The sequence below is a fragment of the Sceloporus occidentalis genome, unplaced genomic scaffold, assembly GCF_023333645.1.
Source record: "Sceloporus occidentalis isolate IW3139 unplaced genomic scaffold, rSceOcc1.0.p SCAF_133, whole genome shotgun sequence".
Lineage (NCBI taxonomy): Eukaryota > Metazoa > Chordata > Lepidosauria > Squamata > Phrynosomatidae > Sceloporus > Sceloporus occidentalis.
In genome coordinates, this window is record NW_028317113.1 from 57061 (window position 1) to 71860 (window position 14800).

The window sequence follows — 14800 nt, forward strand, 5'->3', positions numbered from 1 at the left end:
GTAGTATTTCCCTTTATAAGGTTTTAATATTGCTGTAACATTTTATGTATTTTTGTAATTGTGTGTATAAACTACCTTTTATTATGTATGTGCATCGCCTATGGATGTCATTGACATCACTCCTAGTTTCTGGCATTACTCGTATTTGTAGGTGTCTTAAAAGGCAAATGCCTCATTTGTATATATAAGTTAAATAAGACACAAAATAATTGTGTGCTAGCCGCAAAATTCCTTTATATTTATTCCAATAAGGCCACTTTTTGATTTTGAACCTGGAACACTTTTTTATGCATTGATTGTGTTATATGTTGGTGAAAACCTAAAACTCAGAAATGTTTCTGGCCCTTGAGTACATAGTCTTGAGACCTTCCTTAATTATATCTGCCTAATTTTACTATCTAGATACTTAAAATGATTGCTACTTACTGACGCAGATAAAGGAGATTGTTTTTGGAACACTGTAAAAGGCATGTTTTATATTCCTGTTTTGTAAAATATTTTATTGTATAATACTATTTTTTTATTGTTTTGAAGGAAGATTTTATAAATAAAACGTTCATTGCTCATATAGTTGTTGTTAAATCAGTTTAGCAATTTTGTGTTTGTACACTAGAGGGCACCAAGGCAAACTGCTTCAACAGCGGTTTGCTGAAACTAGGAGATGGAGCAGTATGTGTTATACAAATAAGCAGAGGCAGAATTCACTCAACTGAGTTTGCTACATGTGAGCCCCCTTATCACTATGAATTGCTAACAGGGATGGATCAAGGTCGCATGGGGCAACACTGTTGGTATGTATATAGTCATTAGCAAGGTGTTGTCAGACAGTATCATGACCTGGACTCATTCATTGGGACAGGAAGTGAGATGTGGACAAAGCCAAGGTTTTGTTTCCGCAAAACAGCATGAAAGTTAGTCGGATTACTGAATGTCCACACATAATCTAATATGTAAAAAAAATAAAAAAATCCTTACATTTGTCAGGGTAGCTACTTTTGTCCTTGTACTGTTACACTGATGCGCATATACACAGGTGCGCTTGGTGAGTACTATAGCAAGTCCCAGCTACTGTCTGAAAAGCATCATCCTGACACAGTAATGCTGCTGTCCTTACAAGCAGAGAACTCTGCAGCTTCCATTTACTGACTGCATCATGTGACTACAAAAAGAAGCTTACTGGCTTATATCACATGACAGGAAATAGGGAGCTCACTGATGCCGCTAATGGAGTCTGAGTCTCTGCGAATGCCCTGCTATAAGAGGGCTGTGCATCAAGTGAGGCTTTCATCTGGACTCCCATCACCTAGCACAAGACTATGCAACAAGTACACTGCATCAGGGCTCCTGGGGCAATTGTTTTTGTTTTTAACCCCTTAACGTCCATTGCCGGGTCAGGCACTTAATGCAAAACGGTCACTTAACGATCTATGACGTGCCTGACACGTCATGAGACTTAAACAAGCTTAGAAAGGGATCAACCAGGTATTCAGGTTGGAGGAAAAAGATGTTCAGGAACTCAATAATCTGGCTGCAGATGTTCCTTCTCTCTAGGCAGTTATGATTCTAACTTTTTGGTGGGCAATTAGTTCAATTGTTGCAATTGTAAGCATTGTCGCAGCCAGTGTTTCTATTGGTGATTTGTATTGGTGGAATTTTGTTCTTCTCTCTTTACCATTCTGACTGGAAGCATGTCAATGGTGATACTGCTGAGTTCCAGGTGGATAAGGTTTGTTCTGACAAGTTTTAGGCAGATTTTGGCAAGTCCCAATTATCCGTAATTAAATGTATTGGAATAGAAGCTTGGGTAAATGGACGGGAGTGGAACATGTGTGACTGCTCCGGAGAGCGGTCACACGTGCCACTGCAAGAGATTTTGTCACTAGTAAGATGTCGGCATACTTAAAAAATAAATAAAAATATAAGTTTCCAAGGCTGTCTCTTCAGAACCAACCATCCTGAGAACTCTGGCTCCCCTTACAGGTGGAATACAGGACCAACAATGCAAATCAATGGAGCCCAGTTGCTGCAAAATATTAAAAAAATAAATAAAAAAGTCAAAAAAATAAATAAATCAAGTTTATTATGAACAAGTGCTAAAATTAGCACTGTGTCTTCCCAAAAATCCTGACATGGAAAGAGTTAAAATACTATCATTTCAAATACTCAAGGAGTGTCTACTTTAAAAGGGAAAAAAAATGCATGGTTTGATTGGGTGAATTGGAGTGGCAAGGTTCAAAGATAGGGCCAAAATGAGAGAGGAAAAAAAACTGACCAAAATGGGAAAAAGCGCACTTCCCAAATGTGGCATTTTAGCCCCCAAACAACCAGACGGCTCTGGAGATATTGCTGAACACATATTGGGTTGATGTGTGACAGTGACATATATCAGGAGCTGTACATCCATACCTGAAGTACAAGTTGTGTGATGAAAAATACAAAATAAATTACTACCCCAATGTTTGACAAAGGGAGATAATAGAATTGGTGCATGGAAAGCGCTGAAATAATTTTGAAAAATATATGGTATGAAACAAAAGCCTGGTCCTTAAGGGTTTAAATAAGCAACAGAAGAAGACTCGGAAGGTAAGCATTTGTTGTTGCTTCAAGCAAGAAGCCTCTTCTGCAGTAGTTCCTTCACCTTTCCATATTTGCAAATAGAAACGTTTAGCATAGCTATTGGCAGTTTATTGTGCGGTTTGACAGTGGTTTTTATGGTCACTGAATATGGTTGTTTTCCAGTCTAGGTGGATTGGAAGTAAACTGGATCGTCCAGTAATTCTGGATATTTTTTCTTGCCATTTCTGGCAGCAATGATACATGGATGATGACTCCTGATCAGATAGGGTAGGAACAAACCTAAAATCCCTCACCTATACCTACCCTGTGTGTTTTTCCAGCCGAGTAGGAAGGAGTCTTCCTCCCTTTTTGTTTTCTATGGTCCTAGGTGAGGACTGGAAGTACTCTTAGATGGGGGGGTAGAGGCTCCTGAGAGAAGTCACTTGGATTTCATCCAAAAGAGCTAAGAATCCTTTTCTGTTTAACCCCTTAAGGACAATGGGCGGTCCCTAAACCCATTGAAAACAATGGTCACTAACAATTGTCATTAACGGGTTAAGGAAGAGGACATATACTCTCACGAGAACTCATAAGAGGCTATCAGGCTGTGGCAAAAGCAACAAAGAGGCACCGTTCCTCCGGTGAAAGGCGCTGGTAATTTCCCCCACCCTATGTACAGGATGGTGTTAGGCATCAGAGGCCTCAGAATGACTATTTCGGGTCACCAAGTGATGGCCGCTGGTAGCCTCCTCAGTTAGTATGGTACAGAACAATATTTCCCTATGACTGCCTTGGAACATCTGGGTTGACTGATGAACACAGAAAAGTCCTGCCTGGAGGCTGGTCAGAGGCAAGAGTTTGTGTCATTTCTACCTTTCCCTAGACACGCTTTTCTACCTCCAGACAAACAGCAGATAGTGAAGGTTAGTGCGTTTTTTCTTTTTAAAAAGATTTCCCTAATACAGATAATGGGATCTCTGTGGTAGATGATTTTCATCAGGTCTACAGTACCTCCTCAATTGTTTCTCTTGAAAACATGGAGTAGCGATTCATAGCCACACGTGTTGTGCTACCAGAAGTCATAACAATTCCCTAAGAAGGTAAATAACGGACAGGAACTTGTCAGTAGGCTTCTCATGGAGTCCTCTACTTAACTACACCGTTACTACCAGTCTGAAAACCTTGGAACGCATATGGGAGAAAAGGCTCCAAGTAGTCTTGAGAGCACTGCAGTTTTGGTGCAAGGAGGTCAAGGTAAAATAATAACAGACCATAGTGGCCTTTACACTAACTGGCCAATTTATTAGGTACACCTCTTCAATTGCTTGTTAACACAAGTAGCTCATCAGCTAATCACGTGGCAGCAATTCAATGCATTTAGGTATGTAGACGTGGTCAAGACAACGTGCTGAAGTTTAAACCGAACATCAGAAGGGGGAAGAAAGGAGATTTAATTGACTTTGAACGTGGCATGGTTGTTGGCTCCAGATGGGCTGGTCTGAGTATTTCAGAAACTGCTGATCTACTGGGACATGCACAACCATATCTAGGGTTTACAGAGAATTGTCCGAAAAAAAGAAAAAATATCTATATGAGCGGCGGTTGTGTGGATGAAAGTGCCTTGCTGAGGTCAGAGGAGAATGGGCAGACTGGTCGAGATGACAGAAAGGCAACAGTAACTCAAATAACCACTCGTTACAACCAAGGTATGCAGAATACCATCTCTAAACGCGCAACACATCGAACCTTAAAGCAGATGGGCTACAGTAGCAGAAGACCACACCGGGTGCCACTCCTGTCAGCTAAGAACAGGAAACTGAGGCTACAATTCTTCCAAATTTGAACACGGTAAGAACGTTGCCTGGTCTGATGAGTTTTGAGTCCAGCTGCGACATTCAGATGGCATGGTCAGACGTCACAAAGCTCACATCATCTCAAATTGATTTCTTGAACATGACAATGAGTTCACTGTACTCCAATGGGCTCCACAGTCACCCGATCTGAATCCAATAGAGCACCTTTGGGAGTTTCGCATCATGGATGTGCAGCCAACAAATCTGCAACAACTGTGTGATGCCAGCATGTCCATGTGGACCAAAATCTCTGAGGAATGTTTCCAGCACCTTGTTAAAAGTATGCCACAAAGAATGAGGGCAGTTCTGAAGGCAAAATGGCTCAAACCCGGTACTAGCAAGGTGTACCTAATAAAGTGGCCAGTGAGTGTCCTGGAAGCATATTCCCTGGTATGGAACTACAATCTATGATACATATTCCCTTCACTTCCTGATTTCAATGGTAATATGGAAGATCAAGTGGTAAAAGCATCAGTTATCCTGATTGCACCAGACTTGCCAAGAAGTCTCTGGTATTCAGAAGGTTCCACCAATTCCTCCCTTTAAACCCCTGAAAGTTATCAAGAAGGTCTTTATGGTAAAAATTCTCATAGGTGCAGCTATTACTTCAGGCTAAAGAGCCCGTCATCTTTAGGCTCTATCAATTAGATATCCATTCCTAAAGATTTCGGGAAAAAATCTTTTGGCTTTTTTTTTCCTACAGTGACCCTTTTTGTGAAGTATCAAGACCAATTATTCCATGGATTTTCTGGGTTATTATGGAAGCTTCCAAAGCAGGAAGAAGGAACACCTTCAGAGGCTTAGATCCTATTCTACTAGGTCAGTGGCAACTTCTTGGGCAAGGGTCCTTTGTCCTGAAACCATACCACAACAAGCGCTGGCTGTGAGGGGAAGACGGCGAGTCCTCCTCCCCTCTTCTCTGCTGCTCGCATTATTTGTAAATGTGCATAAGAGGTCTCATCGGATTTTGGCAGGAGTACGCAGGGGTACTCCCTAGAGTTTCTGTGACATGATTTAAAGCCTTGACACCTTCAGTTGTCATAGTTACCTACTGCGACAAGTTCTGTTGTCCCAGTCCCTGTTCCTGCACTAGTCTCTGAAGTCCTGTGCCACCTCTTAAGGCACTCTATTTGGGCCTGTAACTTGGTTTATATTAAACTCTCTACCTGCAAGTGAGGATTGGGCCCTGGGGCATGGGGTGCAGACTGGGGCCTACTAGTGGAGATTGTGGGTCTTAGCAGACACTGTGAGGGATCACATCAACCTATTTTACTTATAATCCATACTGAAGCACTCCCATCACCCAAATCAGCTTCAGCCACCCTGACATCTCAAACAACATTGACACAAACTCATAGATATTGATATGTTTGACATTCAGCAACAGTGATGCACACTCAAAACATACATACAACCAGAACTGTCAACTCTCAGCCAGGCAAGAATTGGCAATTAAACACGTTTCAAACACTCACTGTTCAGTGCTCCTTTCACATTACCTCCAGAGCCTGGAAGAGTCTTGACCTTACATCCAGACGCCAGAGTTTTGTTGTGAGAGAGAGGGATTATGACTGTGAATTTATTCTATCTGGGGCAAGTGGGAAGGATAAACTCAGTGGTAAGTGACAGATTTCTTTACTTGGCTCATACAGGTTATCTTGATTTTATTTACGCTTTGCATATTTTCTTTTGTTTAACACATAAATCATGTTATGCTTATACCTAAATATATGTATGTATATATGCGGTATACCGGTATATAGATATCTATATACATATGATAAAAATGGAAGGGAGTATGGCAGGAGGCAGGATATGTATTTCAGTGTATGCATACGTGTTGGTATATCTGATTATTCCTTATTATAAGAGCAGCATGCAGGTTAAGTCTTTGACCTTGCTAAATTGGTTTAAAGGAATTTTAGAGGGATCCAAGAAAAGAAAGCTTGAGGTGTGGGTGGTATGTCCACCTCAGAAAACATTATATGGTTTTGTAATGGTGATGTTAGGGAGATCAGAAGAATGTACCACTTTTTATCTAACTGCTTGCTGTAACAAGTAGCAAACCGAAGAACAGTAAACCACAATGAAAAGAGGCCATAATACTCGGTAGCTTTGGAGATGGAACGTAACCTCACTTGCTCCTGCTGAGGGCAATCACTGAGTCCTACAGCCCTAATGATCACACACAAATGGGAATTATTAATGGGCTAATCTATGAGAGTTCAGTGCTACCCCATGGCTTGTGAGTAGAAACACACATTATATTAAGCTTTCAACGAGTTCCTAATTCTCTTAACATCTCATTAATTTAGCACAGTTTAGTACAGACTGTTAACCTCACTGTGTGTTGCTCAGTCCCTACAGTAGTCTTAACATGAAATAAAGAAAAGTTTAATTCATATTCAAATTCTATTTTTAAGATTTGTCCCCATCATAATCTTAAACTCCTTCAAAAGCTTGCACCCAACACACAATACGCACGTCACAAATTGAGGCTTTATTTTCAGCAACACATGGCTTCACACACCCATGGGGTTTCTGACTTTAGTGCTGCTCAGTATTTTGCATGAAATCCTAAATCCATGCTGGCAACAGCAATGTTTGGCCGTAGAGAAGGCCATATATACTGCTGGCTACTCACACAGAGAGAAACCGGACCTACAGTATCTCACAAAAGTGAGTACACCCCTCACATGTTTGTAAATATTTTATTTTATCTTTTTATGTGACAACACCGAAGAAATGACACTCTACAATGTAAAGTAGTGAGTGTACAGCCTATATAACTTTGCTGTTCCCTTAACCCCTTCGCGACCTTTGCCGGTTCAGGACCGTCATAACAAGAAGGTCACTAAATGACCTTTGACGGTCCTGAACCGTCAAAAAATTAAATAAGCTTAGAAAGTGATCAAGGATCACTTTCTTCGCTTAAACGGCCTTGCTGCAATGCCTCGATGTCGAGGCATTCAGCAAGGCCGAGATCGGCATCGGGGGCCATGTCTGGCCCCTCCCCGGGGCGTCAACAGCCGCCATACATTGTATGGCGGCGGACGCCCGTTTTAAAAGCGTTTAGGAGGCGATCAACGATCGCCTCCTAAACTTAAATGGTGTCGCTGGAATGCCTCGATCAGGAGGCATCCAGCGACACCAAACACTTACCTCTGGGTGGGCTGTGACCGCTCCGGAGAGCGGTCACACCCGCCGCTGCCGGTGATCTTCGCCATCAAGCAAGATGGCGGCGGCCCGGGAAATAAAACAATAAAGACGAAAAAGTTCGCTAGAGGGTCTCCAGACCCTCTAGAGAACTGGCTCCACTTGCTGGTTGAATACAGGTACTGCATTCAACCATGCAAGTCAATGGAGCCCAGCTTTCTAATCACTATGTGATTAGTAAAATATTCAAAAAAAATAAAATAAATAAAAAATGGAAAAAAAAATTTAAAAAAAATGTGCTAACATTTAAAAATAATTATGCAGTGATGTCACTAGATGAACCATCCAGTACCAGCAAAATGTGTAAAAAAAAATATAAAAAAAGTATTAAAAAAATAAAATTAAAAAATAAAGTTTATTATTTTGAGCAAGTGCTAAAATTTCTCAAAAATCTCAACAAAGAGTTAAAATAAAAGCACTTCAAATACCCAAGGGGTGTCTAATATATAAAAAAAATGGCTGATGGGGTAAATTGGAGTGGCCTAGCTCAAAGATAGGGCATAGGTACAGACTGACCAAAATGGAGAGAAAAAGCGCACTTCCCAAATGTGGCATTTTAAATCTGAAACAACCCGACAAACCCATGCATGTCGGGTATCACTGCACTCAGGAGATGTTCCTGAACACACATTGGCATGTTGTTTGACAGTGGCATATACCAGGACCTGTATATCTATAACTAAAGTACAATTTGTGTGAAAAAAATAAAAAAAATTACTATTACAAAGTTTGACAAAGTGTAGTTCTATAATTGGTGCATGGAAAGGGTTAAAATAACAGCATTTGGAATACCCTGGGGTGTCTAGTTTTCAAAAATATATGGTTTGAATGGGTTAAATTGAGTTAACCGGCTTCAAAGATATTCCAAAGAGGAGAGGGAGGCACAATGACCAAATGACCACCTGAATTACGCATGCCCCAAAAGTAGCCTTTTACCAGCCAAACAATCTGACAAACCCATGCATGTGGGGTATCGCTGTACTCAGGAGATGTTGCTGAACACATATTGGGGTGTTGTTTGACAGTGACATATACCAGAACCTGTATATCTATAACTAAAGTACAATTTGTGTGGAAAAAAAAAGAAAAAAAATTACTATTACAAAGTTTGACAAAGTGTAGTTGTATAATTGGTGCATGGAAAGGGTTAAAATAACAGCATTTGGAATACCCTGGGGTGTCTAGTTTTCAAAAATATATGGTTTGAATGGGTTAAATTGAGTTAACCGGCTTCAAAGATGTTCCAAAGAGGAGATGGAGGCAGACTGACCAGATTTGTTAAAAAAGATTTGGAAATCATAAAACGCTGCTTGTACTTATTGCCCTATAACTTACAAAAAACAGCAAAAAAACATAAAAACATTGGGTATTTCTAAACTCAGGACAAGTAGTAGAATCTATTTAGCTAGTTTTTTTACTTGCTTTTTTAGGTGAGTAAAAGATTTTTCAAATAAAAGTCATAAAATGTGTTTTTTTTTCAATTTTGCACCATGTTTTTTTTATTTTTTTTATAGTAAATAAGATGATATGATCAAAATGGTATCTGAAGAAAGCCCATCTTGTCCTGAAAAAAACAATATATAACTTATGTGGGTACACTAAATGGGTGAGGAGAAAATTACAGCTGAACACAAGCACCACAAAAGTGTCAAAACAGCCTCGGTCCCACAGGGTACAAAACGAAAAATGAGCCCGGTCCTTAAGGGGTTAAAAATACCTCAACACACAGCCATTAATGTCTAATCCTTGGCAACAAAAGTGAGTACACCCTAAGTGGAAATGTCTAAATTGGGCCCAATTAGCCATTTCCCCTCCCCGGTGTCATGTGACTCAGTATTACAAGGTCTCAGGTGTGAATGGGGAGCAGCTGTGTTAAATTTGGTATTTTCGCTCTCACACTGTTTCATACTGGTCACTGGAAGTTCAACATGGCACCTCATGGCAAAGAACTCTCTGAGGTTCTGAAAAAAAGAATGGCCTAGGCTATAAAAAGGTTGCCTGAAACTGAGCTGCAACACGGTGGGCAAGACCATACAGCGGTTTCAGAGGACAGGTTCCACTCAGAACAGGCCTCACCATGGTCAAGCACGCGTCATATCCAGAGGTTGTCTTTGGGAAATAGATGTATGAGTGCTGCCAGCATTGCTGCAGAGGTTTAAGGGGTGGGGGTCAGCCTGTCAGTGCTTAGATCATACGCCGCATGCTGCATCAAATTGGTCTGCATGGCTGTCATCCCAGAAGGAAGCCTCTTCTAAAGATGATGCACAAGAAAGCCCGCAAAAAGCTTGCTGAAGACAAGCAGACTAAGGACATGGATTACTGGAACCATGTCCTGTGGTCCGATGAGACCAAAACTTATTTGGTTTAGATGGTATCAAGTATGTCTGGCCACAACCAGGTGAGGAGTACACAGACAGGTGTGTCTTCCTACAGTCAAGCATGGTGGTGGGAATGTCATGGTCTGGGCCTGCATGAGTGCTGCTGGCACTGGGGAGCTACAGTTCATTGAGGGAACCATGAATGACAACATGTACTGTGACATACTGAAGCAAAGCATGATCCCCCTCCCTTCGGAGACTGGGCCACAGAGCAGTATTCTAACATGATAACGACCCCAAACACACCACCAAGGCGACCACTGCCTTACTAGAAGCTGAGGGTAAAGGTGATGGACTGGCCAAGCATGTCTCCAGACCTAAACCCTATTGAGCAGCTTTGGGGCATCCTCAAACGGAAGTTGGGGTAGCGCAAGGTCTCTACCTGCTCCGTGATGTCGCCATGGAGGAGTGGAAGAGGACTCCAGTGGCAACCTGTTAAGTTCTGGTGAACTCCATGCCCAAGAGAGTTAAGGCAGTGCTGGGAAATAATGGTGGCCACACAAAATATTTAAACTTTGGGCCCAATTTGGACATTTCCACTTAGGGGTGTACTCACTTTTGTTGCCAAGGTTTAGTCATTAATGGCTGTGTGTTGAGTTATTTTTAAGGGAACAACAAATTTGCACTGTTATACAGGCTGTACACTCACTACTTGTACACTCACATTTTAGCAGAGTGTAATTTTTTCAGTGTTGTCACATGAAAAGATATAATAAAACATTTACAAAAATGTGAGGGGTGTACTCACTTTTGTGAGATACTGTAAGTACCCCCATGCAAAACATTTGAAAAGTTGTCCTGCTCTTCTGCTTCCGATTTTGGTAACTTGTATGAATCTCAGAAAACTAAGCTAGACCTCTCACAGTTTGCAGTTTTACTCTCTCATACTCTTTGAATGTCATGACTAGGGGTTTTACTCTACCGAGTGACTGGAGCTTTTTTTGTCATTTTTACCATGTTTTGTCATTCATAATTCTTCTTTTCCACATTAAGCATACCCACATAAATGATAAATTGTTTTTCCAAGGACAGATAGGGGACTCTGTTTACCATGTATACCACTGTATACCACTTTTTAGCATAGTCTTTCAAAAAATTAGAGGAACATTTTATGTAGGATTTCTTCCACAAATTAGGTGTTCAGCTGAGTAGAATTATACTCTATATGCATAGGTTTTTATTTTTATAAGGGAGAAAATTCGCTCTTACATACTATTTTTTTAATTTTGAATTTTGTATTGAGGCAAGGAAAGGGTCATTTTCAATCTATATTACTAGTAGGAGGGACAAGGGGTGTTTGGGCACCTATTGTTACCGTTTTTAATGTTTCATTTTTTACATTATTATTTTTTTTATATATATATATTTCTTTAGTATTTTTTGAATTGGGAGAAACATTCTTTCACCCTGTTTTTAGGTCCCCATTGCTGCTGCATTGCTGATCGTAGTACCTGGGATCAGGCAGAAGAGGAAGTCATTAGAGGTCTCAGGAGGGTCTAGATACATTCTGGGAACCTGGGAACAAACTATTCCCAGGTTGGCTGGTGTGGCTGAAATGCCTCGATATCGTTGATCTCTTCCCAAACACTCTTTCCAGCAGCAGGGCACCGACATATTTGAACAACGTACTGTCTTTCAATATGGTAACATAGTAACATAGTTCATAAGGTTGAAAAAAGACCAAAGTCCATCAAGTTCAACCTATATACATATTGTGTTCCTACTGTGTTGATCCAGAGGAAGGCAAAAAAACCCTTATGAAGCAGATGCCAATTGCCCCATACCAGGGGGAAAATTCCTTCCCGACTCCAAATATGGCAATCAGAATAAATCCCTGGATCAACGTTCTGTCCCTATTAATCTAATATCCATAACTTGTAATATTATTGCTTTCAAGAAACACGTCCAGGCTCCTTTTGAACTCTTTTATTGAGTTTACCATTACCACTTCCTCTGGCAGAGAGTTCCATAATCTCACCGCTCTTACTGTAAAGAACCCCCGTCTATGCTGGTGTAGAAACCTTCTTTCCTCCAACCGTAGAGGATGTCCCCTTGTTATAGATACAGTCCTGGGTATAAATAGGTCCTGGGAGTGATCTCTGTACTGTCCCCTTATATATTTATACATAGTTATTAAATCCCCCCTAAGCCGTCTTTTTTCCAAACTAAATAACCCTAATTCTGATAATCTTTCTGGGTACTGTAGTCCTCCCGTTGCTGCCCTTCTCTTGGCAAAAGCTCCAGAAGAGATCAATGATTGCTTCCGTCGTTTAGGGGGTATTGCTGCAATGGCAACAGCCAATGATGTTCCTTGGCATATTCATTCAGAGGGAAGGGTTTTAACCATAGGCAGTGATCTTGGTATTTTTTTTAGGGGTTTATTTGTTTTAATATGATTTATTTTTTATTAATTGGTTAAATTATTAAATGATTACATTTTTAATTAAATTAATTAAATATATTATTGTCACACACAGCGTAAAATCAAGATGCTGATACAAGGTAGGTAGGTACAACAAGAGTATAGGCTGTAGAGAAGCAAAGTGACTAGCCAAGATCCGAGTTTAAGATCAGTGAAGTACAAGGCAGTGTCAGGGATCAAAGTTCATCCTGTGATGTCACTCTGCTCCCATCAGTACATTGTGGCTTATCTAGTGTGGTGCAGTTACCGTTCCCTAGTGGTGCCAGATTCCCACAGATGTAATTGGCCACTGTAGACAGAGGTAGCCGAGCATGACTCCACTAAGGGGGGGGGGGTGCCGGATGGAGGTCTACCTCTCCTTTGTGGTGGCGGGTGCTGGAAGCTGGATGGGAGTCTCCCTCTCTTCCATGTTCCATGGCAGCTGCTGGGAGCTAGATGGGGGTCTACCTCTCCTCTCTGGCGGCTGCTGGGAGCTGGATGTGGGTCTCCCTCTCCTCGGTGGAATTTTGACATCTGGTTATCCTGTGCCTATGTCCTATTCGGCTATCTTTGAAGCCTGACAATTCAATTTACCCCCATATATTTTTGAAATTAGCAACACCCCAGGGTATTTCAAATTGTATTTTAACACATTCCATGTACTAATTCTGCCACCAGCCTTTGCCAAATTTTGTTGTAGTAATTTTTTGAAGTTGCAATACACTTACTTGTACTTACTTGCCGTATACCTTGAAAAAAAAATGAAAACATAAAAAAACCTGGGTCTTTCTCAGGACAGATATTAGATGGTATCTAAAGAAAGGCCCCTTTGTCCTGAAAAAAATATAATTTGTGTGGGTGGGTACAGTAAATGGGAAAGAAGAAAATGATAGCTAAACACAACACCCATTGTCTGGAAAGGTACAAAAAACAGTCCTGTCACGAAGTTGTTAAAAGCTTCATTTTGTGTTTCCTCATGTTTGTCTTTGTCCTAATTAAACTTTTAAAACCTTCATGATGTTCCATATGCTCATGAAAAAAGTAAAAAAAAAAAATGAAAAAAGTTTGGAAAGCGGGACGGGCATATTCCACAGACATTAATATATTTTGTGGTATTTTGCGGAACTTGAACTGGTTTGGGGACTTTTTTCATAGAACAATATTTTTCTTTATTTTAATGTATTATTCATGTTGGACTATACATCTAAAAATGGTATCAAATTGTATAATTCAGCTAACTAAACATTGTGTAGTTTTCCATGGATAAAAAAGGAAGGATGCACACATTATTGAAAATGTCCCAGCCTGTGTCATTAAAAAGGGTTAAAGCCGACCAAAGCCCCTGGACCTCACGATTTTACTTATTTTACTACAAATGTTTTTCCAACATTAATATTTCATCTAGCAGAATTTAATAGTGTGAGGGTTCCCTCTTCCATCAAGATATGCTAGAAGCTAATATTGCTATAACAAGGACATTAAAATACATTTTGGATAAAGCTGTGCTTCCAAGTTGTGGGAACAGTTTGCAGGAGGCCTTTTTCTAGTCCAGCATGACTGCTCCCCAGTTTACAAAGCAAGGTCTATAAAGATGAGTTTGGTGTGGAAGAACTTGCCTGGCCAGCACAGAGCCTTGACCCCAACCCCATGATACACCTTAGGGATGAGCTGGAATGGAGATTGCAAGCTAGGGCTTCTTGCCCAATATCAGTGACTGCCTCACAAATACTCCACTGGATCAATGGGCAAAAATTCCCACAGAAACACTCCAAAATCTTGCGGAAAGCCTTCCTAGAACAGTGGAAACTGTTATATTACTGTTTATGTATTTAGGATGCAATGTCATAAAAGTCCATGCTGGTGTAATAGTCAGCCCTCCGGATACTGTTGTCCATATAGTTTACATCTAAATAGGAGGAATAATCATGATGATCTAGAGAACAGGAAGTTACGATACCTTTTCCCATGGTATACACACTAGGTGGATTTTTAATGCATATATTGAATTCTTATGGGAACACAATTAAATTATACCCAAACAACTCAATATGTGTATTAGCTACAAAAAGTTACTGATTTTGGCAACAAACTGGTTAATGAAATGCTTCATTACTTCCCATCATCTTCCTACAGATCTGTCCCATAATTATGGATGTTATTTCACCCCATAAGCTTCGTTTACACGAATTTGAGTCTAATGATTTCCCCCGGCAGTGTTACAATCTATGAAAAGGACTGAAGTGAAAAAAGGCATCATTAAAATCCCCCCTCTATTAATGAGTCAAAATCTATTCGCATTTAACCTCTCACTGAGTCTGTAGGATAAGAGAAGGCTGAGATGGGTCCTGTCTGTTTAAGGTCGATTACATCAACACTGAGAGTGGTTAATAACATTT